The sequence below is a fragment of the Pseudophryne corroboree genome, chromosome 6, assembly GCF_028390025.1.
Source record: "Pseudophryne corroboree isolate aPseCor3 chromosome 6, aPseCor3.hap2, whole genome shotgun sequence".
Taxonomy (NCBI): Eukaryota; Metazoa; Chordata; class Amphibia; order Anura; family Myobatrachidae; genus Pseudophryne; species Pseudophryne corroboree.
In genome coordinates this window covers 29,259,553-29,286,731 of record NC_086449.1, presented here as the reverse complement: position 1 = coordinate 29,286,731, position 27,179 = coordinate 29,259,553, and the positions used below count along the sequence as shown (strand labels likewise).

Below are 27,179 nucleotides of genomic sequence, written 5' to 3'. Positions count from 1 at the left end.
AGACATGCCCTGTTAAGTGTGGGACCTTATATAGACAGGTGTGTGCCTTTCCAATTCATGTCCAAACAACTGACTTTACCACAGGTGGACTCCAATTAAGCTGTAGGAACATCTCAAGGATGATCAGTGGAAACAGGATGCACCTGAGCGCAATTTTGAGCTTCACAGCAAAGCCTGTGAATACTTATGTACATGTGATGTCATAGTTTTCTATTTTTAATAAATTAGCAAAAATCTCAAAAACTCTTTTTTCACGTTGTCATTATGGGGTATTGGTGGTCATTCCGAGTTGTTCGCTAGCTGCAGTTTTTCGCAGCGCAATTATCAAGTGAAAAAACCGGCAACTATGCGCATGCTATGCAGCGCGCATGCGCTAAGTACTTTCACACAAAACGTTGTACTTTTACCCAAGCTCGAGCAACGTTTTTCAGTCGCTCGAGTGTTCGTAGTATGATTGACAGGAAGTGGGTGTTTCTTGGTGGCAACTCAGCGTTTTCAGGGAGTGTGCTAAAAAACGCAGGCGTGCCAGGCAAAAACGCGGGAGTGGCTGGAGTAACGGGGGAGTGGCTGGCCGAACGCTGGGCGTGTTTGTGACGTCAAACCAGGAACTAAACTGACTGCAGTCATCGCAAGATAGGAGCAGGTCTGGAGCTACTCAGAAACGGCCATAGGTGTGCGCAGGGGGGGTGCCTGGTGCGCACAGGCACCCCCTAATGTCTGGCACCCTGATCTCACATGCCTGATGCAGCGATCGCTGAGCAAGCTGATTGCGGTCCCCTCTGCGCTGCACCCTGTCAGGACTGTATTACTGACCAGACGCCTGGGTTAATTAAGGGTTCCACTGCCACCAGATTTCAAACTCCCAGCTCCACCTCCATGTACAAAAACAGCGTGATGTGATTACGTCATGCTGCTCGTATGCCCACCCGCCACATGCCCACCGCTCTCCTTCTATGCTATGCTAACGCCAGCCACTGATAAGGAGCAGCATGCAACCAGTGTTCCTCTTAGGAAGACAAATTCAATACTGGTAGGCGGTTGGCAGCAACATTGACATGTCACTCGTTTTTTTCCAGCAGCAGCAGTAACTAGTCTGCGACTGTCAGTGTCAGTGAGTGTCATTGAGTAACTTGTAAGTAAGCTGCTGCAGCTTGCAGGGGAAAGAGAGGGGAAGCCAGACAAGGCTGAGGAGGAGCAGTGTAATTGCAGCGAGTGCCATCAGGGGTGTTTGGTGCACACCACAACATCTGACAATGTATCTGCTTTATTAGGATTGGTACAAGGGTGGATATTTTATATTGCATTGACCATCAATAGATGGTGCTAGACACGCCCAAAAGGCGGTGCTAGACACAACCCTCCGACGGTGCACCCCCTAATAAAATGGTCTGCGCACGCCTATGGAAACGGCATGACATTTATTAGTAGCAATTCTGCTACTCTTTCGTTCGCACTTCTGCTAAGCTAAGGTACACTCCCAGAGGGCGGCGGCCTAGCGTGTGCAATGCTGCTAAAAGCAGCCAGTGAGCGAACAACTCGGAATGAGGGCTATTGTGTGTAGAATTTTCAGGGGGAAAATGTATTTATTTCATTTTGGAATAAGGCTGTAACATAACAAAATGTGGAAAAAGCGCTGTGAATACTTTCTGGATGCACTGTACTAATTTTACATTATTAAATATATATTTTTTTATTTGATTTTTATTAGAGATGAGCGGGTTCGGTTTTTCTCGGTTCTCAAAACGGCATCTTATTGGCTCATGGATGTCACGTGTTTTGGATAGCCAATAAGAAAAATCCGGATAAAACCGAACTGGCGTTAATTCTGGCGTTACATTCGAACCCGCTCATCTCTAGGTTTTATATACTGTGTCCTGTATAAAATAGTGTGTTCTCATTACTGTATCTGCCGTATACATACATACCTCCCAACTGTCCCCATTCAAGTGGGACAATCCTGCTATTCGGACACTGTCGTGTTGTTCCACCTGCGGGTCACAGTGTCCCGCGCGGGGGCAGTTGGGGGAGCCATTGTTCACTCGTTGCTCTGCACCGCAAATCAGCGAGTGATCTCTGAATGCATGCTGTGCGCACGGCATGTATTCACTGCTAAGAGCGTCGAAGGGTGCTGCCCAGCTGCTCGGGGAGCGCTGGGCACGCCCCCAAAATGAAGAAAATCAGGTTGGTGCCGCGTGACCACGCCCACCCATCAGAAGCCACGCCCCCTTTTCTGGTCCCGATTACCATCATTGAAAAATTGGGAGGTATGCGTATAAAATGTGGTGTTTTGATTTTTAAAAGCGCAGTTCCAGGTGTTATTTGGCTCGTCATGCTAAGCCTTGTGCAAACCCATATACCAGGGCGCTGAACAGGTGGGGATCATTGGATCGACAATGTTTAGGTCAACCACACTAGGTCGATAGGGTTTGAAGGTCAGCAGGGTTTCTAGGTCGACATGTTCTAGGTTGACAGGTCAAAAGGTCAACATGAGTTTTTCACGTTTTTTGGGTGTCGTTTTATCCATACAGTGACCGGGAAGCCCAATTAGTGCACCGCGTTCGCTCGCCATGCTTCGGGCAAGGTTACTATTCCCAATCGTAGTCCGCGTGGATCGTAAAGTATGAAAAAAAAAAAAATTTGAAAAACTCATGTCGACCTTTTGACCTAGAACATGTCGACCTCGAAACCCCGTTGACATTGAAAGCATGTCGACCTAGTGAGTATCGACCTATAGTGGTCAACCTAAACATTGTCGACCTAGACACTGTCGATCTTCAGGCCGGATCCCACGCTGAACACTAGACAGCCAATCACTGTATGTAACACAATGCTCTGTGCTATAATTGCCTGCCCTAACCGCACAGGGCTATATAATGTGATTTGCATAATCAAGCCCCACCCACTGTTATGAATATGCATGCTCACTAACTTAACAAGTAGGGTCACCAACTCTCGTGGGAAATTCCAGGGTCTCTCACACATTCCGGCAGATCTAAATACAAAGGTCTGAGTCACAGATCTGTGACTCAGAACAGGAAGTTACTGAGCTCAATTGAAAAAGTCTTTGTAGAAAGAAAGAGCCCTGTAATTTCCCAGCGCACCTTTACGAGAACGTTGCACAATGGCGAGGTAACAAGGTATTATTCTGTGTGATCCTGTCTCGTATAGCTCAGTATGTGCCATTCCCATTCACTCACTTATGGTGGGTTATTACAGAAACATAGGGAGGTTTCCAATTAGCCCCGATAACGCGGTTTTGTGATAAATTATCGCAAATGCAATAATTCGGTATCCTATTAGCGGCGATAAGTCTCCATAGGGTTTATAACGGATTTCTCCCCACCATCTTTGAGCTACTGTAGGGATAAGTAGTGCAAAATCCCTATTTTAAGGTAAAAATGTCGGGATTTGGGGTAGAATCCCTGGGACACCCCCCCCCCCCCCTGAATGACTAATTAGGCACTTAGAAGTTTTTCATTATTTGTAATTGGCCAACAATGACATGTCATTTTTGGGGTGAAAAATAAAGTGATGGAAATTGGGGCACAAGGTACGGGACAGGTACATTGGGGTGCGTTTATGAGTTGGACAAGTGTTCTAAGGCTTGCAGGTGGGAGTATTCGGTCTGTGGGCCTAATTCAGACCTGATCGCTGGGCTGCTAATTTTGCTGTCCTGCGTTCAGACAGTCGCTGCCCAAGAGAAGTGTAAATTCGCCCCCCCGGGCAAGTGTGGGATCGCACGTGTAGTACGCCCAGGGCCGGCAACAGAAATCTTGGGGCCCGTTACACTGATATTTCTGGGGCCCCCCTCCCTCCCCTCCGTCTCACTCGCTAAATATCCCTAACCTGCATGTGCCAATACAGGCATCACCAAGTACAAGGCACTAGATTTGTGCATATACTGAAACACTACAATACATAGATGGAAAACACAGAACAAAAGTGCACTGTGTCCGTTACTGGAGCGCAAACACACTCATACACATACCTACCTACCCAGGCTCGGAATGGCCCATAGGGGTACAGAGGAAACCACCGGTGGGCCCCACTGCCTGGGGGCCCACCCTCTCAATTATACATTATGAATATGTTACATAATACTGCACAGGACTATGGTGTATTTTCTACAGTGCATTACTGTTATTAATCTGGTACATTATCATGCATGCACTGGTAGTAATTACTATATATATTATTCATCAAGGGGCCCAGTCCATGCACTAATGGATAGCCAAGCCTCTAAGAATGGGCCACTACCACTGCATTTCCCCTGGTGGGCCCTTCATGCCCCAGTCCGACACTGTACCTACATACACATCGGTATCCGGACTCCAGGTCGACAGCACAAAGGTCGACACACTTTAGGTCGACACCAATTGGTCGACACACATTAGGTCGACAGGGTCAAAAGGTCGACAGGGTCAAAAGGTCGACAGGAACAAGGTCGACATGGAAAAAGGTCGACATGAGTTTTTCATGATTTTTTTCTTTTTTTGAACCTTTTCATACTTAACGATCCACGTGGACTACGATTGGAACGGTAAAGTGTGCCGAGCGAAGCGGTAGCGGAGCGAAGGCACCATGCCCGAAGCATGGCGAGCGAAGCGAGCCATGCGAGGGGACGCGGTGCACTAATTCGGGTTCCCGGTCACTCTACGAAGAAAACGACACCAAAAAAACATAAAAAACTCATGTCGACCTTTTTCCATGTCGACCTTGTTCCTGTCGACCTTTTCACCCTGTCGACCTTTTCACCCTGTCGACCTAATGTGTGTCGACCAATTGGTGTCGACCTAAAGTGTGTCGACCTTTGTGCTGTCGACCCTGAGTCCCAGACCCATACACATCACATATACTGTATACACACACACACATACTGTAAAGCAGACATAGACTGTCCAGGAAGGACTCACTGTCACTACAGCTAGGGTGTCTCTCTCGTGTGTAGCGCCGCGGGGGGGCTGCTGCAATCTTCTCCTTCCGAGTGTCACACTCACACCGGTGGCCAGGCCGGCAGCGGGAGGTTAGAAACATAGAAACATAGAATTTGTCGGCAGATAAGAACCACTTGGCCCATCTAGTCTGCCCCTTATTATTATTTTTTTTTTATCACTAACCTTATTTGATCCTTATTTCTTTGTAAGGATATCCTTATGTCTATCCCATGCATGTTTAAATTGCTCTATTGTCTTAGCCTTAGGTTGTGCACAGCTTCTGGACTGCTCCTCAGCGGAGGCAGGAGACAGGGAAGTGCCGGCGGGCCAGCGTCATGACGTCACAACGTTGGTGCCACGGTATGGGATCATACCAAGTGACAGGGTAAGGAGGGGGAGGCGTGGAAGGAGGTATTGTGGCTTCTGACTGGACACTTAAGATAAGCTGAAGGCTGCATAAGCCTGAGGCCATATAAGAGATCCACTTTTTGTGATTGGTTGTTAAATGACTAAGCAGTTGCTAGGCAGATCAGTTTTCCCTTTTGGTTTTTTCCTATTGGATTGGAAGGTTGTGCATCAAGCTTAATAGGAGGGTCTTAGGATAGTATATAGGTGGGGGCCATTTTCCTAGACTTCCTCTTGCCATTCATTTTATGCCCAGGAAGGATAAGTATATCCAATACTCTTATATGTTCCCTGGGGATTCATCACGTTTTATTTGTCCTCCCTGTCATAATGGGGTTCTTCAGGTTTATATTGCTGTTCCTTTCACCCTGCTGCCTCCTCCACGCCGTGCCTCTCCTCCCTCCCGCCGCCTAGTAGAGGCCGCGGCCGGGGACACCACATCGCCCGCTCCCGTAGTGCGGCCCCACGTGGGTTGCTGTCAGCGGCGGCGGACACGCGGCGGGGTCGGGCCGTTCGGCCCGCTCTCCCCGCCAGCTCGAAAGTGCGGACGACGGCTGCGCTGCGCGTGCCGCCGAGACGCACGGCTCGGCCGGCCCGCTGTCACCATCGTCCCCGGCGGTTTCTGCACACCGCTTGTTTCCGGCTCCGGGCCTCCCCTTCCCTCCCCGCCGGTGGCTCTGAACAGCGGCTCGGGCGCACACGTGGCGCCGGCGGCCGCGGCGGGGATGCGGGGGGGGGGGGGCTCCGTTGCGCAGCAGGACGTTCACGCTGGGGGCAGCGGGGTTGGGTGCCCTCTGCCCCCGGACCAACAGCTGGGACGCAGGTGCCCCTCCCTGAAAGGGGGACCGTGCCCCCCCCCCCGTCTATGGGGGGGAGGATGGCGGGCGGAGGGCGGGTCCGGGGATCTTCGGGGCGGGGGCGCGAGGCTGGGACTGCAGCGGCGCCCACCCCTCCTAATGTGACAGGGCGAGGGTTTCCGGACGGGAACCCCGCATAGGGAACCTTTTGACGGGGCTCCCAGTCGCCCGTTGCGTTGCGCGGGCTTCTGGCTCCTCCCCCTGGCCCGCCGGGAGCGTTGCAGCTGGTGGCGACGCAGTTTCACCAACTAGGCCCCTCCTCTCACGTTGGGCGAGCCTCAAGGGGTTCGCTGCGGAGCAATTTTTTCCCCGGGGGCCTTCCCTGGCCTCTTGCATCGACGGTCCCTACGGCCGTCGGAGCGTCACACATAGGAAGACCAGTTACGTCCGCCCCACAATTTTTCCCAGACGTTCGCGGCTCGGACGTCGGCGTCCAGCCACGCGGGCGGTCGGCGGCCCTCGGGTTGCGGTCCCCCCCCCCCTGCATTTTCGGGCTCATATTCTGGGCCGTCACTGTCTGGGGCGAATCCGTTAGCGCACGGTTTTCCGACCCCCCCCCCCCCCCGCCCGGCTCCTCCCCAGTTATTTACGGTTCCGTCGGGATTTTTAGGGGCAGTCAGTACCTGCCGCATCCTTCATGGCGTCCTGCTTACACCATAGGCGGCTTACCCGTGGCTGGGGCTGCCTTCCCCCGGGCCTCTGCGTACCCCCCAGTTGGGGGTCCTGCCCGGCCGCTTCCCGCGAGCAATCCGCGCCGGGGTTTGGCCACTGCCCCCTCCTGTTACCCCCATTGTCGTTGACGCGCAGGTCTCTCCGGCGCATGTTGTCCCTTATGTTTCCTCCTCACAGGTGCTGGCTGATTTCGGGTCGGCGTCGCGGAGGGGACGGAGGTCGGTGAGGGTTGCGGCCGCAGCACCGACGGGAGAGGTTCGGCCGCCACCTGGGTCGGGTGCATCCGTCGAGGCTGTTCCGGGTCCTTCAAGCACGGGTGAGCACGCTATTCCTTCACATTGTTTAGTCTAGTAGTTCTTCCTCCTTGTCTAGCATCGTATCTTTAGGTTCTCCGCGGCGCCCGCGTAAATTAGCTAGGCTCATTGCGCGGTGCATGGCGAAAGAATCACGGAAAGGGGCAGCGCTGGCGTCGGCGGTGCCTCCGACCCCTCCCGTTATACGGTGATGGTGCATCGCGCCAACACGGCAGTTGCAGGGGGGGTAAAAAACGGATGCACGAAAAAACATAATAAAGTACGTTTACATCTCACCCTTACGGATGAGATGCGGCAGGTTTTTGACGCAGCTTGGAAATCGGGTGGCATTGGGGAAAGTGCTTTCCGCAATTTCCACCAGTTGTTGCGAAGGTTTTGGTTTTTCTTTTTTATGGCTTGCTACACGGAATCGTGACCCGGGGAGTAGGCCAGTGTAGTTAAATATCTGGCCCTCATTCCGAGTTGTTCGCTCGCAAGGCGAATGTAGCAGAGTTACACACGCTAAGCCGCCGCCTACTGGGAGTGAATCTTAGCTTCTTAAATGTGCGACCGATGTATTCGCAATATTGCGATTACAAACTACTTAGCAGTTTCTGAGTAGCTTCAGACTTACTCTGCCTGTGCGATCAGTTCTCTGCTTTTCGTTCCTGGCTGACGTCACAAACACTCCCAGCGTTCGCCCAGGCACTCCCACCGTTTCTCCGGCCACTCCTGCGTTTTTCCCGGAAACGGTAGCGTTTTCAGCCACACGCCCCTAAAACGCCGTGTTTCCGCCCAGTAACACCCATTTCCTGTCAATCACACTACGATCGCCGGAGCGATGAAAAAGCCGTGAGTAAACTTACTTTCTTCATAGTAAAGTTACTTGGCGCAGCCGCAGTGCGAACATTGCGCATGCGCACTAAGCGGATTCTCACTGCGATGCGATGAAAAACTCCGAGCGAAAAACTCGGAATGAGGGCCTCTGTTTTAGCACATGACAGGTACTTGGAATCCAAGGGTTTCGCTTGTCGGGATTACGATGGAAGTTCCGTCGTAATCAGGATGGCAACCTCATCCTGCTCGCGGGTTTTTCAAGGATGTCAGGGTGTGGTTGTAGGTTACGCAGCAGGTTAAGGACACCCCGGACGTCACGGTCAAGAAGCCCGGGGCGGCCGGGGCTCCGGGTCCCCGGTTGATAGGGATAGGGAAGTGTTTGCCTATAGCGAGGGCAGGTGCGTCAGGGGGGTGAATTGTCAATTTTCTCCACTCGTGTAAGTTTGCAGGGCCAGTTACCCAGACAAAGATTGCACCTCAGCGGCGAGCGGTAAGCCTCCGCGCCTGCCGAGGCCGGGGGAATGGGCAAGCAAAACCTCCTTCACGATTCAAGTTCCCGAGTTGCGGCGCTGGCTGAGCTTATACCCCGACAGGACGGCAGCGTCCTTCCGCTTGGTTGGTTTTCTACACGGTGTCGTTTCCCACTTCGGATTAGGTGCACGTGGTGGCCCACCGTAATTTGAGATCGGCGCGCGAGCTACTGCAGTGGGTCCGGCGGCAAGTGGACGGGGAGATCGGCTTAGGGCGCATGTCTGGGCCCTACGCCTTTCTCTCGTGGCTCTCCTTGTGCATTTCTCCCGTGGGGGTGGTGCCCAAACAGGCCACGGGCAATTTCCGCCGGATACAGACGTACCCTGATCGCAGGTTTAGTGCAGGTTACATTATCAATCTTTTTATGACGCTCTGCGCTTGGTGCGGAATTGCGGTCCGGGGGGTCTATTGGCAAAAATGGGACGTGGAGCCGGATTTCTGGCTACTTCCACTGCATCCGGATTCCCGGTGGTTTCTGGTTTTCAAACTAGGGGGCGAGTTTTACATGGATCGGGGTCTCCCCATGGGTTGTTTGGTCTCCTGCGCCTGCTTGGAGAGTGTCAGCCCAATTTGGCATTGGTGCGTCCAGTCCGTCCCCGGCCAAAGCGGGGTGGCTCAATGCCTGGAAGGCTTTCTCTTTGTGGGTCCGGGGGGGTATTTCGATCTGTGGGGATATTCTGTCGGTTTGCCAGATCCTTGTTCGACAGTTTAAGGGTGCCAGTCGCGCTGGACAAGTATAAGGGCCCCTGCACTTGTATTAGCTATTAGGAACTGAAATACGCACGGTGGGGGGTTGCTGTCCCACCCGAAGATAAGGTGCGCAAGCTTTTGGGTTTAATTATCTGACGGTTTGGGAAAACGCGGGGTTCGGCTTATAAGGTACACTCCTTGGTGGGTTCTTTCAACTTTGCGGGCCGGATTATCCCCATGAGGATGATTTTCTGTCGCAGACTTGAACGGGCCACGGCCAGGACGGTCCGGCGACATCGCACCATGTACCTTCCACGCGAAATCAGGTATGATTTGTGGAGTTGGTCTCTTTCCTGGTGTCCTTCAGCAGGGAGGTTTTTGTGGCCTGCACCTTGTTATTACAGCAAGCTGCGACAATGGTGCACGTATACGGTTTTTTCTGGGGCATGGTGCGCTGCTGCTTGGCCGGCCCCTTGGGTAACGCTAGGTTTTACCAAGAACCTCCTTTTGCTGGAATTGTTCCCAATCATAGTGGCTCTTGAATTAAGGGGCCTGCCAGTGCGCGGATAGGGACATCTCGTTTCGCTGCGACAATTTGGGGGTGGTACATGCGATTAATAATCAGCGTTCCTCCTCTCCTGCAGGCTCTGCGGCTACTACGGCATATAGTATTAGTTTGCTGGTGGCGCAGTTTTAATGTCAGGGCCCGTCACGTTCCTGGAATCAACAACGGAAGGGCGGATGCGTGGTCTCAATTCCGTTTTGACAAATTCCGGGCGTTGGTTCAGGGAGAGTCGGCTGAGGGTTTACTGGGCCCGCCTTCTGTCTGACAGATTGTCGAATCGGGTTAGCCGCTCTAGCCACGTGCACGCTGGCTCCCTCCACTATCAGGGCGTATGATGCAACCTGGCGTGATGGGTCGGGCTTTCAAAGTAGGCACGGGGTAGCGGGTGAGTCCTCGGCTGCGCCCTGATGGTCTTTGTTTGGGAACATTGCCAAACCGGTAGGCCGAGAGCGGCTATGGCATCTGCCCTTGCGGGCATTGCTTTTCATTCGCGGCTCCACGGGACGACAAACCCCACGGGGTCTGTGGTCCTTTCCAGAGCGCTGAAAAGTTGGGCTAGGTTTGCGTCCGGCGCCCCCGGACTCCCATAGACCTGTGACGTGCAACTTCTGACTGAGTTGCTGTGTGTGCTGCTGCTAATTGCGACCTCGGATTTCGAGGTGGATTCGGGTCTGCCCTACGGAAAGGTGCGCATGCAGGATGGCCTGTTACTCTGTAGGATTGTGCGGTCCAAGACAGATCAAACAGGTCGGGGTCACGGAGTGGCCTTGGAGGCACAGGAGAAAACGGGCGCTTGCCCGCTGCGGTTGACGCAGGCAGGATATACAGTGGAGGCCTCCGGGGGGCGACCAGTCACTGGTGCATGCGCAGGTTGGCCCGCTGACAAAGTTTCAATTTGCTGCTGCGTTTAAAAAATGTTTGGCGGCTTGCGGGGGGCGGACTTCGGTACCCATTCTTTGCGGTTTGGGACGGCTACCCATGCAGCAGCTAAGGGTTAATCACCTACGGCTATTAGGGAGCTGGGCCGTTGGAAGTCTGCCTCCTATAAGGCTTATGTCAGTTGGATAAGTTGTAGGTGCGCCTGTTGCGCTAACCCAAAAACATGTTTACTCGTCGGTTTTTGAACGCCTACCGTTCAAGAATCGAGGGTGTGAAGTGAATTTTTAAAAATGTTTCCTCCGAGGGGGCCTAATTTCAATTGGCTGTTCTATCAAGGTCCACGGGAGGTTTTTTGATTTTTCTCCTTCACTTGGGTTTTTTGTTATGTTATGCATTCTATGTATTGTGTTCACAATTCTGATGTTAGGATGTTTTCTTTTCAGCTATCATCAATTTTGGGGAACAGATATGGCTGGTTGGCCATGCCTATATTTTTGGGCGGCAAGGCATCACAGGGCACTTATGGCAGCTGAAGTTTTTGGGTCTAGGGAATTTTGATGGTTAGGTGTCAGAGGTATGTTGTGGGGTGATTTGTTGCGGTTCCTTTTTCTCGGGTGCGCCGCGGGGTCGCCCTAGTTGATTGTCCTTCATTTAGGTGGTAATGATCTAGGTCGAGTTAAGGGCTTAAGTTTGAATTGTCCGCTAAGGCAGATTTGGTGGCGATTCGTTGTCACTGGCCAGGAGTGAGCATTGTTTGGTCGGAGATAGTGCCGTGTTTTTCATTGACGTGGTGCGGTGCGTTTCTCGGCGCTGGAGAAGGCCCGCAAGAAGGTGAATTCGGCTGCGTCTCTCTTCGTTAGGGCCATAGATGGAATAGCGATCAGGCATCCTTTACTTGTGCTGCATAATAGGCAGTTCTACAAGGAGGATGGGGTTCATCTTTCTCCGGAAGGAGTGCGGATTTTTTCCTGTAGGATATTTTTTGGTCCTTTTCGGTAGGGCTATTTAGTTGTTTTGAGTTGGTTTTGGTTGCTGGTTGCGGATGGCGGTGGCGGTTGTAAACCTTTGTGGCGGGAAGTCGCTACCAACCAGCTGTCACACAGGCATAAGTGGTCATTGTGGGGCTCCCTCTTTAGAAGGACGGCAGGTGTGTCCTTTTCTTGCGGTTGGACATTTAGACGTTCCCCTGCGGGAACCGAACGTTTGCCAGAGAAAGAGGGGTAAGGCCAGCACAATGCGGGTTATGCGGGAAGGAGGCGGGGTATGTGTACTCCCCTCCTTGGTTTGGTGGTTTTCATCTAGGTGACGGGTGCTGGTGTGTGGCAGCGACTTTCTGTTTGCCATCCTCCAAACTAAATTTAAGTCCATATTCGAAATCAATTCTAATTCGATCACAATTATAGTTTAAAGAGTTGGTCAGCGATTAATAAACATCGTCTGACCTTTAACTCCAGCTACTGTGTCCGTGTCTTTATTTCAGTGTGTGGTGTTGTTTAATTTAGTGATAAGCTAGCTTAAAGAAAAGGTTTATGTAATCACAATAAAGTTATGAGCGCCTTATTAATTTTTTAGGTGATTGGCAGCTGGGCAGGCATTCACTTCAAATAGGCAGTGCGTCCTATATTTTATTTCCCTGATTCATGGGGCCCCTCCAACCCTCGGGGCCCGGTACAGGTGTCCCCTTTGACCCCCCCTGTCGCCGGGCCTGAGTACGCCGTGCTGCAAAAGTCCCTCAGTCAGCGGACAGCTGCAAATCCGTTCACACCTCACTCACCCTCTCACTCACCTCTCCTACATGACCTTCACTGGCTCCCCTTCCCTTTCAGAATCCATTTCAAGCTTCTCACACTCAATTACACAGCCCTCACTCACTCCTCTCCCATTTACATCTCTGACCTTATCTCCCTTTACACTCCCACCCGTCTTCTTCTCTCCGCTAATGCACGCCGACTCTCCCGTCTTCTGATTACTTCCTGCCACTCCTACCTTCAAGATTTTTCACGTGCTGCTCCCAGGGGTGTATCTAGCGGTCCGAGCACCCCTGGCAAAGTATAGGACTGGTGCCCCCCGTATTTCAAATATGGAAGGCATGTGTGCCAACAAGGGGGCGTGGCCACAGAAAAGTACTCCAAATTCAAATGACACCGCACAGTAGTGTCCCTTACTCACATTGCACTGCACAGTAATGTACATTTTTCAAGTTATGCTACATAGCTGTACCCCTTATAGGCATTACGCCACACACTAGAGCCCCTTATTAACATTATGCTACACAGTAGTGCCCCTTACACACTGTGTGTGCCCTCCAGCTCCCGCTGGGATGTTGTCACCTCTGGTGTCACCTCCCTGTTCTCACTTCTATGCAACTATATATATATATATATATATATAATCTGTATACATATTATCTCTCTCTCTATATATATATATATATATATACATACATATATATATGCACATATACATATGTATGTACACACATACATATGGGCCCTCATTCCGAGTTGTTCGCTCTGTGTTTTTCATCGCATCGCAGTGAGAATCCGCTTAGTGCGCATGCGCAATGTTCGCACTGCGACTGCGCCAAGTAACTTTACTATGAAGAAAGTATTTTTACTCACGGCTTTTTCTTCGCTCCGGCGATCGTAATGTGATTGACAGGAAATGGGTGTTACTGGGCGGAAACACGGCGTTTTAGGGGCGTGTGGCTGAAAACGCTACCGTTTCCGGAAAAAACGCAGGAGTGGCCGGAGAAACGGTGGGAGTGCCTGGGCGAACGCTGGGTGTGTTTGTGACGTCAACCAGGAACGACAAGCACTGAACTGATCGCACAGGCAGAGTAAGTCTGGAGCTACTCTGAAACTGCTAAGTAGTTAGTAATCGCAATATTGCGAATACATCGTTCGCACATTTAAGAAGCTAAGATTCACTCCCAGTAGGCGTAGGCTTAGCGTGTGTAACTCTGCTACAATCGCCTTGCGAGCGAACAACTCGGAATGAGGGCCATGGCCTCAATCCAGCACTCTGGCAATCTGTACTAGTGGAATCGTAGTTCCCCTGGTGCCCTGCTTACGTATATGTGTATATGTACATGTATATATATATATATATATATATATATATCACCACAAGGTGCAGCACTCCAGGATATTTAAGAATACGTAGTTACAGCAGCATATGCTTTGGTAATGTTTCAGTGCCGTTTATGTATACAGTATATGCCACGTGTGTCTGTATACATATATAAAATATATGCCTATATTTCCATATATAATAATGGCATCAGCCAGAGTGCCGTACATTGCAAATCTCTCTCTCTTTTTCTCTCTCTCTATATATATATATATATATATATATATATATAGAGAGAGAGAGAGAGAGAGAGAGAGAGAGAGATTGATTTACATATATATATATATATATATATATATATATACACGTAGACCAGGGCTGGCCAAACCGGTCCTCGAGATCTACCAACAGTTCATGTTTTCCAGGCCTCCTGGAGACCTGTAGAATTGTCAGTTAGGAATGAATGTAGCACATCTTAATTAGTAATGACTACACCTGTGCACCAGCTAGGAGGTCTGGAAAATGTGTACTGTTGGTAGATCTCGAGGACTGGTTTGGCCAGCCCTGACGTAGACCATTGCAGGCAGCACTTGGACAAAAATGCAGAATCTAAACAGGTTTATTTATGTCAACATTTCAAAGTATTTATTCATTTCGTGTCGGCTTCCTGCTGTGCGGTTCTGGCATGCAGACGCGTCTGCATCATACTTGCCTACCTGACCCTCTCCATGAGGGAGAAAATGCTCTGTTCCTGGACTTTCCTGGTAATGTATGATTGCCATCACCTGTGGTGAAACAGCTTTCTTATCAATTAACTAGCTAACCACAGGTGATGGCAATCATACATTACCAGGAAAGTCCAGGAACAGAGCAATTTTCTCCCTCATGGAGAGGGTCAGGTAGGCAAGTATGGTCTGCATACCGGACCTGCATGCCAGGTAGCCGACACATGGGGTTCTATAAAGGTATGTTTTGTATGTTAAATGATTGTCCTGAAGACAAAGTTAATAAATACTTAGAAACGTTGACATAAACCTGCTTTGGATCTGCCTTTTTATTTGAGTGCCGCCTGCGATGGTCTACGTATATGTGTAACCCTACCAGGTTACTAAGAAGGGCACCGGTAAAGTTATTCTGCAGGCACTTGGGAGTGTTGGCAGTATATATATATATATATATATATATATATATAGCAAACAGGGACCTTATAAGGCAAGGACCAGGCGGCACACTATGGTCTTTAGAAGCAGTGATAGGATTTATTATATATCCTGATGAAAAGCCCAACTTGGTCTTGAGACGATAAGTGGGAATAAACCCTTTCACTGCTTGTAAAGACCATGGAGTGCCACCTGATCCATGCAGTATAAGGACTCTGTTTGCTGTGTATCTGAGGAAGGCAGCCTCCCATGCCAGGGCAATACTAATAAATATAAAGGTGGCACTCACAGACTTGTATATAATATAGGGTAGATACCCCACAGCTTTTCAAATGTCTTTATCCTGACGAAAATTGAATGAATATAAATGTGGAAAAGCTGTATCTACCCTTGTTTGTATACAAGTGAGTGCCGCCTTTATATGTATTTGTATTGCCTTCACGTGGGAGGGCGCCTGGCAGCTTTGAAGAGTGAATTTGTACATGTGTCCCCCCCGCAGTGACACCCGGCAATAAGCACAGCAGGCAGCGGCAACCAGTTACTGGCAGCGGTGTCCGGCACTGCGCACCACATATGCTATAGAAACTGTAACTAAACTACAGCTTGCAGCAAGGGCTGCTGGGAGCTGTAGTTTATTTACAGTTTCTATAGCGTATGTGGTGCGCAGTGCCGAACACCGCTGCCAGTAACTGGTTGCCGCTGCCTGCTGTGCTTATTGCCGGGTGTCACTGCGGGGGGGACACATGTACAAATTCACTCTTCAAAGCTGCCAGGCGCCCTTCCACGTGAAGGATGTTGTGCTTATTGTCGGGCGTCACTCTGCCCTCTGGCCACGGGTGGCACCGGAGGGTGGCGCCGTTCCTCGGCTGGCGCCCCTGGCGAGTGCCATCCTGGCCAATGGGTAGATACGCCCCTGGCTGCTCCCTTACTCTGGAATTCTCTACCTCTCCCCCTCAGACTCTCCACCTCTCTACAGAACTTCAAACAGGCTCTCAAGACCAACTTCTTCACCAAACCCAGCCAAATCTCATCCTAAGCCTTCTGTTCCACGCTCGGTCTACCCCATCTGTGTCACGCCTGTCTGTCTGTCCCTCCCCTTTAGAATGTAAGCTCTTACGAGCAGGCCCTCTTCCCTCATGTGCTTATCCTTTTCTTACTTTAATAATCCTCAACTGCCCAAATCCTGCAGTTCTCCTTCACCCTGATACTTATCTCAGTATCGTCTACTGGTGTAGTTATGCTTAGTTGCCCTGTACTTGTCCTATACTGTCTTCAACTGTAAGTCACTGTTTTCCTGTTTTGATTATGTGCCTATGTACTCTGTAATTGGGCGCTGCGGAACCCTTGTGGCGCCATATAGATAATGGATCTCCTATATAATAGCCCAGATCTGTGACTCTGTGCCTGTGTGGATAACGCTGGGCGTGTCTAGGAGCTGTCATTGGGTTAGCAGCAGGTCTATCACAACCAGTCCACAGCTGATTGGTCGAGAAAACACCCTCCCAAACAGGTTACATCCAATGGGAGACTTTGCCCTTTGCCTGCTGTGTGTTCCCAGAGCAGGATTAACAGTGGGACTGATGGAGCTGCAGCTCTAGCCCCACACCCCAAAATAGGCCCCACTGCATCTGCAGCAACAAACCCTACAACAATTTACACATATAAATCGCTACAAATTCGAAAAGGGGGCGTGGTCACAGGTAAAGTGCCGTGGTCACTCCCCTTTTCCTATACTTTCAATGGGAGTTTGGAGAGCCAAAAATCGGTACAGACCATAAAAAAAGGGACTGTACCTGCCAAAAAGGTGCAGCTGCATCTGCAGCAATTTTACTGCTGCTTCCTATGGGGGGTCATTCCGACCTGTTCGCACACTACACTTTTTTGCAGCTGTAAGAACGGGTCAGAACTGCGCATGCGCACGTGCAGCAATGCGCAGGCGTTTCCAAGGAGGGATCCTGACGTCGGCTCCGTCCTGGATGATCGCAGCGGGTGAGTAAGTCCTGAGCTGTGCAGAGACTGCACAAGCGTTTGCAGCCCTGCACAGCCCTAACCCCCTCCCCTGTAGGCGGCGACTACCTGATCGCAGCAGTGCTAAAAGTAGCCTGCTAGCCATCAGGTCGGAATTACCCCCTATGTCCTGCTGCCAGTCCACCTGCCTCCTCCGGCATCAACAATCCCCACTCCCTAACCGCGGCGCAGGTGGCACAACAGCTGCTGCGGCCACCGGCATAGATGTGTATGAAAGGGGCGCAGCGGAAGGCTTTCATAGCCCTCCCAGCGCCGCACACTCTCTGAGCCCCGGTGCCTCCTCTGTGCGTGATGTCACAGAAGTGCCTCCCCACCACAGCCGCGCCCAGATCCCCAGAGGCCCTGACTCTGCAACACAGCACCTGGCCTGCCGGCCTGGAAGCCCTGAGATGGGTAATGTAACGGATAGAGTGGGTGATATCGCGGAGGGTAATGTCTGGACGCTGAATCAATGTAAAAGGTGACAGTGCTGTACAGTGCAGTGGGTGTGCAGTGTCACTGACACTGCACAGCACTCTCACCTTTTACATTGATTCAGTGAGTCAGTCAGTTCTGCCAGCCAGTCACTATTGTTAGCACCGGTTTCCCAATGCCCCGCATTACAGGGAAGTAGACACACTAAATAAACTACAGCTCTCAGCAGCCCTTAGCACTGAAGCAATGGCGCTAAAAATAGTGACTGGCTGCTGTGCGAGTCTCCAGGAGAGCCACTGCCAAAGGGAGGACAGCAGCTTAGCTGCTTCCAGTAGAAACATTACCCACCTCTCACCTACTCGCAGTACCTCCGGGCCCCATCCGCCGCACCCCCACACTTCCCCTCCACCACCCACGGTGGCTCCAGGCCCCCTCCCCCACCTGCAGCACCCCCGCACCCGCCCCTTCCCCACCTGCGGCACCACCACACCCGCCCCTCTTCCCCCACCCACGGTAGATCCGGACCCCCTCCCCCACCCATGGTACCCACGCACCTGCCTTTCCCCCACCCGCACCACCGCACCCGTGGCACCACTGCAACCACCCATCCACGGCACCCCCGGACCCCCTCCTCCATCTGCGTCTAATCTGCGTTAACCATCGCACGCCCTTTGTCCATGCAATCTTTAACCACTCACACAATTATGATTGGAGGTAATAATCCATATAATACAAATATTGCATGCCACAAGGGCGTGCAAGGGTTAAGCCCCTTACGACGGTGTGAAGAGCGCCCATAGGGCGCGATGAATCACCTAGTAATAATACTAGTTTTACCACTGTGTGCAGTGTGTGCGCAGCCCAGGACTTACTCCTACAGTGCAATGAGAACGGGCTGATCGGGGCCGGAGCCGACGTCACACACCCGCCCTGAAAATGCTTGGGAACGCCTGCGTTTTCCCTGACACTCCCAGAAAACTGTCAGTTACCACCCACAAGCGGCCTCTTCCTGTAAATCAGCTTGAGAATGCCCGTGCAAATTTTTGCACCACCTGTCGCCGTTTGGCGATGCCTGTTGTTGTTTGATGACGCCTGTGCACATTGCGATGTATGCGCATTCTATCGATAATCGGCTACTGTGCGAAAACGCACAGCAGCAATCGGGTCTGAATCCGGCCCCTGTTTCCACTGTTTTTTTTAAGTCCCCTAAAATGACCCAAATGTATACTTATACCCATTTTTATGTACCCCGAATTTAATGAGAGCACTTATTTTTCAGAAAAAAAAATAGCTATCATTTTTCCACATTTAAAAAAAAAAATGCATATAACAGCAATCCGACCAATTTCTATAATGTTTTCTTGTATTAGTTTGGCTTTTTGGGGGGTACCGGCAGATTTCCCCGTTTTCTTCTATACTTATCTCTGCTTTTGCCGGCTAGAATTATCGCGCGACTCCCGTTATCGCCATTTTGGAATAGGATGGGTGCTATAAACGGGAGCACGCAGGCTGCGATAAGTGGATTTTTCGGGAGATAGGTGCTATAACATTAGCCACGATCGCCGATCGTGTCATCGCGGATAATTGGATACCCCCATAGATTCGCAAATTAACAGTGAAGTTATACAGGATTAAGCAGAGGCAAACGCAGGATCTAGTCGGCGGGGTTTCCGTGTGTATGTGTGAGTATATATATATATATATATATATACCATAGTTCCCAATGCTTACCCTGAAAGGGTTTAGACAAAAGGACACCAGCACACCACCATATGAAAAAATATGAAAAGCATTTAATGAAACAGTAGCATTATCAGGCCTTTTGAAAAAAGTTTTTAGTACTCATCATGAGGCTTTCAGCAGTATTCAAGCAGAACAGCCATCCCAACGGCCCGTTTCGGTTGTCACACCTTCATCATGGGGTCAGCTACAACATAGTGTTCAAACAGAGAACCTTATAAAGCTGTGCAATTTGCATAAATCAGATACACCTGTTTTGCCCAATCACCAGTGATTCAAAAACCTCCCAGGGGTATGTGAGCAAACCAGTGTGGAACTACAAAAGCAGGGCAAAATTGCCCAGACCACTATCAACACTTCCGTTGTACCGGAAGTGACAACACGCAGCCGCGTTTGTCAACATCCGCCAAACAATGGAACTCAAGTGCCGGGGTACGTTTCCACGGCACTAGCATAAGTACCGCTGTGCCGGAAGTGATGTCGCGTCATTGCGACAATCAACTTCCGCCAATGCAAAAACCGGCCTCAGATCACTGGCAATGTCACCGCCTATGTGTTCAAGGTACACAACTTGTCACATACATTAATCTGTACCTAAAAATAAAAATAAAAAATACAGCATAAGAATATCAAATGAAAAAAGAAAATAACACATAATAAAAAGTATATTATAGGACATAATGAAAAATAACCTGTGTGTCGATACTTATTCTAAGGGCCAATAGGTCCTATATAACTATCATCTTAAACAGGCATACAAAGCCGCAATTAGTAGGAGAATATCGACACAGAGGCTAATTGATCATAAAAAACAAATTATATAAAAAACACACAAAAATAGAAATGGTAGTAAGTTGCATTAGTGACATTGTCAACAGCGATCCCAGATAGAGACAATTTGGCATGAAGTATACTATCTTGGTCAGTTGACTGTAAAGCAGTAGTACCAATGAAAATTCAAATGAAAGGAGTCAAAATAAGTTCTTCATTCAAACCACTGGGCGCAGTTGAATTTAACTTGTAGATCCATTCACATTCACGTTGCAGAAGTAACCGATGTCTATCGCCTCCCCTACGTAGTGGGGGGATGTGATCTATTGGCATACATCTAAAGTCAGCCATAGTGTGACCACTAGTAACAAAATGCCTGGCTACTGGTGGTGTGCTGGAATCTAAAGCTGTAAAGGCCTTCTTGATTGAACTCCTGTGCATGGATATACGTTCCTTTAGCATACGGATAGTTTTACCCACGTAGAGTTTATTACATGGACAGAGAATGATGTATACCACATAGCGAGAATCGCACGTCAGTCGATGTCTTATAGTATAGCTACTTTTGGTAATTGGATGTGTAAAGGTTTTTCCCAACAAGAGAAATCTGCAATTTGCCGTGGAAACGTACCCCGGCACTTGAGTTCCGTTGTTTGGCGGATGTTGACAAACGCGGCTGCGTGTTGTCACTTCCGGTACAACGGAACTGTTGATAGTGGTCTGGGCAATTTTGTCCTGCTTTTGTAGTTCCACACTGGTTTGCTCACATACCCCTGGGAGGTTTTTGAATCACTGGTGATTGGGCAAAACAGGTGTATCTGATTTATGCAAATTGCACAGCTTTATAAGGTTCTCTGTTTGAACACTATGTTGTAGCTGACCCCATGATGAAGGTGTGACAACCGAAACGGGCCGTTGGGATGGCTGTTCTGCTTGAATACTGCTGAAAGCCTCATGATGAGTACTAAAAACTTTTTTCAAAAGGCCTGATAATGCTACTGTTTCATTAAATGCTTTTCATATTTTTTCATATGGTGGTGTGCTGGTCTCCTTTTGTCTAAACCCTTTCAGGTAAGCATTGGGAACTATGGTATCAATAACAATTGACACGGCACCCTTCTAACATCCTTTAAGTGTGTGCGCTTCACCTCTGGACTTTATCTAGTACCATATGTTTTGGTTTTGTGAATTGCACCACAAACATTTATTGTTTAGTTAGAAATTTATTTACCTTTTTTTTATTGTTTAAAAAAAAATTTTTTTTTTTTTTTTTTTTTTTTTTAATGTTTTTTGCAGTGGTTGATATACCACTTTTGTCCATTGATAAGCTGCTATGGATTCAGATTTTGGCGACCTCACTGGCACCAAGCGTTTTTTAGAAAAGGACATATCCAAAATTCTGTTTAAAGATACAGGGCAGCTGGCTTTTGATGCGGATAGCCCCAATGATGTTTATTCTGATCTGCTTAAACTAAATAAGCATCTCGTGGAATTAGAACTCCACGGTTTGACACTTTCACAATACCACAAAGACAAATTGATTCCACGTGGCTTCCGCATCAAAAACCAGCCTACGATCGGCCGCAATAACAAGGAATTTTGCCGTCAGTGGTGCCTGATCTTAAACCAGTGCAGCTTTGATTTGATGATATTAGTTATACAGCAAGTGAATACAGAAATGGAGAGTCTTAAGTTGGACATTAGTGCTTGTGAGGAAAGTGGAACTGATGTTTTAAAAAAAGACAGTAATACTGAGTGGTTCACCAAACTGAATGAAAATATACTAAAGTTCAAAAATGAACTAATAGCCTTTAAAAAAATCAAATATAGAAAAGTCAAGGATGACTACAAAGACTCACGAGTCTATTATTGGCTTTTGAATCAAAGTACCCGAAGGGTTTGGAGAGGTGCACAAACAAATAGATATAGACAGAATCGGACATTTACAGACATAGAGTCACACACATCACAAAGTGACTCAGATCAGTCCTCCTCCTCCAAGAAATCTTTTTTAAGGGAGCAGACACTTACACGCAACAAGAATCCCACAGAAAGAGACCCTGCAGACGAGGGGGGGTCAAACATAAGAAGGGGCCCAGACAGATTACCAAAAACACTGAAGAAATAGTTGTTTTTAATCTCTCTGATTATATTCTCAGTGAGCCGGAACATGCAGTGTTAACTAAAGGATTAACCTTTGTACAGACCTTTCAACAAACTGAATTCCAATGGGAGACTGAATTATATAGATTTCACAGACAACTCAGACTAAAAGACTTTTTTTCTAGACAAGGCAACACAACCAGTACTGCTAGACATTTACCTTTTTCAGCAAAAAGTACATTTGATCCACCTAGTAATAACTCTGCTATAGAAACCTTCATACGCCTAGTTAAGAGGGACACAATACCTAAGATCAGACACAAGAAAAAACACTTTCAAAATTTAACTTCTAATGAAATTAAAGCAATACAGTCCTTGAAAAATAACCAACAAATCATAATTCGCCCCGCCGATAAAGGCGGTGGTATTGTTGTCCTTAACAGGGATGACTACATCAGGGAGGTGGACAGGCAACTGTCCATTCAGAGTTGCTATAAAAAATTATCTTTTGACCCAACTGGTTTATATAAAAGAGAAATTGATTCCATCATTGAACTTGGTTTCACTAATGGGTGGATTGATGTACACACCAGGAACTTTTTGATACAGGATTTTCCCAAAATCCCTCTTCTGTATATTCTGCCGAAGATACATAAGTCTCTCAGTCTGCCGCCTGGCAGACCTATAATCTCGGCACGTGGCTCTTTATGTCAAACCCTCTCACAATATTGTGACTACTTTTTGCAGCCCGTGGTACTACAAAACCCTTATCATTTGAAAGATACTACTGACTTTTTGTTGAAATTAAGACAGTTTGGGATACCACCTGTTAACTGTCTTTTGGTTTCCTTGGACGTAACCAGTCTATATACGAATATTACACACAATGCAGGCATTGAGGCAGTGCGCCGTGTATTGATGCTTAATCCCCATTACAAAGGTCCACCTGTTGATTATTTGATTTTGCTTATGGAGATTATTTTGCATAAAAATTATTTTTTGTTTAATAATGCATTTTTTTTACAGCTTCAAGGAACCGCCATGGGTTCAAACATGGCACCGTCTTATGCCAATATTTTTATGTATGATTTTGAGACCACATATATCACATCAGATCCACTTTTCTTTAAATTTATAAGTTGTTATTTTCGGTATATTGATGATTTATTTTTTGTTTGGTCAGGGACAATTGTAGATTTAGAATTGTTTGTGGAGCAATTAAACCATAAGGTTGAGAACATCACTTTCACGTGCAGGAGTAGTGCCGACAGTATTGAGTTCCTGGACGTTTTGGTATCTATTAAAAATAACTCCTTTCATACGGAACTATTTAAAAAACCCACGGACAAAAATACACTACTTTTGGCAGACAGCTTTCATCCACGGCCCTTGAAGAAAGGACTCCCCTACTCACAACTCGTTAGAGTTGTTAGAACAACATCAGATCCTTCTAAGCTCCCTATAGCCCTACACAAAATGGGTGATAACTTCATCCAGCGGGGGTACAGTAAAGATGAAGTCGATGAAGCAATAGATCGATGTTTGTTGCTGAAACAGGATGATCTTCTATCTACACAACGTGTTGATGCTACTTCTGACAGATTGGTTTTTCCCACGACTTACTGCACTTCCTCTGGTTTAATTAGGAAGACCATTACTAAGCATTGGCACATACTACAAGCTGACCCGATCCTTGGACCCAGTTGCACGAATCCACCTCTCTTCAGCTATAAGAGAAGTCGCAACTTAAGAGAACGCATCACATTCTCTGACATTAGTCCAGGTATACACACTAATGTGCATTGGCTTTCACTGCAAAAAGGAGCCTATAAGTGTGCGGGCTGTGCAAATTGCAGATTTCTCTTGTTGGGAAAAACCTTTACACATCCAATTACCAAAAGTAGCTATACTATAAGACATCGACTGACGTGCGATTCTCGCTATGTGGTATACATCATTCTCTGTCCATGTAATAAACTCTACGTGGGTAAAACTATCCGTATGCTAAAGGAACGTATATCCATGCACAGGAGTTCAATCAAGAAGGCCTTTACAGCTTTAGATTCCAGCACACCACCAGTAGCCAGGCATTTTGTTACTAGTGGTCACACTATGGCTGACTTTAGATGTATGCCAATAGATCACATCCCCCCACTACGTAGGGGAGGCGATAGACATCGGTTACTTCTGCAACGTGAATGTGAATGGATCTACAAGTTAAATTCAACTGCGCCCAGTGGTTTGAATGAAGAACTTATTTTGACTCCTTTCATTTGAATTTTCATTGGTACTACTGTTTTACAGTCAACTGACCAAGATAGTATACTTCATGCCAAATTGTCTCTATCTGGGATCGCTGTTGACAATGTCACTAATGCAACTTACTACCATTTCTATTTTTGTGTGTTTTTTATATAATTTGTTTTTTATGATCAATTAGCCTCTGTGTCGATATTCTCCTACTAATTGCGGCTTTGTATGCCTGTTTAAGATGATAGTTATATAGGACCTATTGGCCCTTAGAATAAGTATCGACACACAGGTTATTTTTCATTATGTCCTATAATATACTTTTTATTATGTGTTATTTTCTTTTTTCATTTGATATTCTTATGCTGTATTTTTTATTTTTATTTTTAGGTACAGATTAATGTATGTGACAAGTTGTGTACCTTGAACACATAGGCGGTGACATTGCCAGTGATCTGAGGCCGGTTTTTGTATTGGCGGAAGTTGATTGTCGCAATGACGCGACATCACTTCCGGCACAGCAGTACTTATGCTAGTGCCGTGGAAACGTACCCCGGCACTTGAGTTCCGTTGTTTGGCGGATGTTGACAAACGCGGCTGCGTGTTGTCACTTCCGGTACAACGGAACTGTTGATAGTGGTCTGGGCAATTTTGTCCTGCTTTTGTAGTTCCACACTGGTTTGCTCACATACCCCTGGGAGGTTTTTGAATCACTGGTGATTGGGCAAAACAGGTGTATCTGATTTATGCAAATTGCACAGCTTTATAAGGTTCTCTGTTTGAACACTATGTTGTAGCTGACCCCATGATGAAGGTGTGACAACCGAAACGGGCCGTTGGGATGGCTGTTCTGCTTGAATACTGCTGAAAGCCTCATGATGAGTACTAAAAACTTTTTTCAAAAGGCCTGATAATGCTACTGTTTCATTAAATGCTTTTCATATTTTTTCATATGGTGGTGTGCTGGTCTCCTTTTGTCTAAACCCTTTCAGGGTAAGCATTGGGAACTATGGTATCAATAACAATTGACACGGCACCCTTCTAACATCCTTTAAGTGTGTGCGCTTCACCTCTGGACTTTATATATATATATATATATATATATGGCGCCTTATAAATAAAATGTAATAATAATAATAATAATACACACGTGTGTGTGTGTGTGTGTGTGTGTGTGTGTGTGTGTGTGTGTACACACACAGTATGTATATATATATATATATATATATATATATATGTACACACACACAGTATGTATATATATATATATATATATATATATGTACACACACACACAGTATATATCTATATATAGATATATATGTGTATATATCTATATCTATCTATCTATCTATCTATATATATATATATATATATATATATATATATTGCACACACACATATTTAAATGTACTGTACCGTCCATCAGGGGCTGGGAGGCGGAAGCAGACTGGTGGCATGGTGTGAGGACGGAGGGAGCTGCTATGGCTGAGCATGCGCAGCCAGCAGCTCCCCCGGGACACTCTCTATACAGAGAGCTACATACAGTAGCTCTCTGCTGCAGCAGCTCCGCTATCGCGGTCGCGTACGCGATTGCGGCTTTTACTGAGACGGAAACACTGCTGTCTCCGTCTCAAAAATTAAAATGTTGGCTCATCAGGGGGGGTTTCCAGGTACTCGGAAACCCCCCCTGCGTGCGCCACTGGTAAGGGGTACATTTACTAAGCAGTGATAAGAATGGAGAAGTGAGCCAGTGGAGAAGTTGCCCCATCAACCAATCAGCAGCTCTGTGTCATTTTATAGTATTTAAATTATAGATGTTACTTCAGTGCCGGTTGGTAGCCATGGGCAACTTCTCCACTGGCTCACTTCTCCGCTCTTATCACTGCTTAGTAAATGTACCCCTTTAATCATAAAAAAACAAACGGCTCCTAGTTCCTGCCAAACTTCCTGCTGCCGAGACTGATTCACTCTTTGGTATGTAGCAGTAAAATGATCCGTATGAGATACTGTAACCATGTAACGATAAGACGTTAAAAAGAATAAACAACTTTTAACACACAGATTAAACGAGTACGAGAAAATAAGAAAAAGTCTGGTGCATTTTACGTGACAGACTGCAAGAATGATCGCACGAACAAAGGTCAAATTGTGTCGTGTCCCAGCACACAGGGGTTCTCTGAGCTGTCACACAATCGTATTACAATAAGAATCTCCATAGATAAAAACTCACGATTAAAGCGCAGGAGCATGGAAAAGCAGTAATGCCGGGTGCTGGGCAGGAACTTGGACAAGCAGTGTTGCCGTATAAAGGGCAGGATCATGGAAAATCAGTGTCGCTGGATGCAGGGCAGCAACATAAGCAGTAAAGGCTTGTGTGATTTACTTTTGCTTTCTCTTCCAGCTGCCTACGTAAATGACTTTAACTGTCTATTGGTTGAACTACAAACAGAATCCTGGAACCAATGAATAATCAGGGATTAACAAGCCTGATTCAGTCAAAATTTTGCACGGCTACGATCAGATACTCAGACATGCGTGGGGACGCCCAGCGGCGATGCTTTTGTACTTTAGGAGTAGCTCCCTACCAGCGCCGCTTCTGTGCCCTGGCAGGGAGCTACTCGTCGCTGTGAGGGTTGCAGCGGCTGTGTGTGACGTCACGCAGCCGCAATGGCATGCCGCCCCCCCCCCACACACACACACACACACACACACACACACGGTCCAGGCATGCCTGCGTTTCTCGGACCGCACCCCCTAAATGGCGGCCAAACGCTACCGGCCCGCCCCCCTCTCTCCCAGCGACCGCCTCTGCCTGTCAATCAGGCAAAGCCGATCGCAGGGCAGAGAAGGGCGTTGGCTGTCTGGCATGCCCCGGCGCACTGCGGAACTGGCGCACGCGCAATTCAGACCTGATCGGCTGCTGTGCGAAAACGCACAGCACCGATCAGGTCTGAATTAGGCACAATATTAATACA

The 27,179-nt window shown here is 48.0% G+C and overlaps 1 protein-coding gene across 2 annotated transcripts in view; it reads right to left on the bottom strand.

Moving 5' to 3' along the window:
* Positions 1-26,639, bottom strand: part of LOC134935976 (protein mono-ADP-ribosyltransferase TIPARP-like) — a 99,795-nt gene extending 73,156 nt beyond the window's left edge. Inside the window, exon 1 of one of the 2 annotated variants that reach the window (XM_063930844.1) lies at positions 26,435-26,639. The gene's annotated coding sequence lies outside the window, so the exon portion shown is untranslated. The remainder of the gene's footprint in view (positions 1-26,434) is intronic. The other variant, XM_063930843.1, reaches the window with a different exon arrangement.
* Between the last annotated feature and the right edge of the window lie 540 nt (positions 26,640-27,179).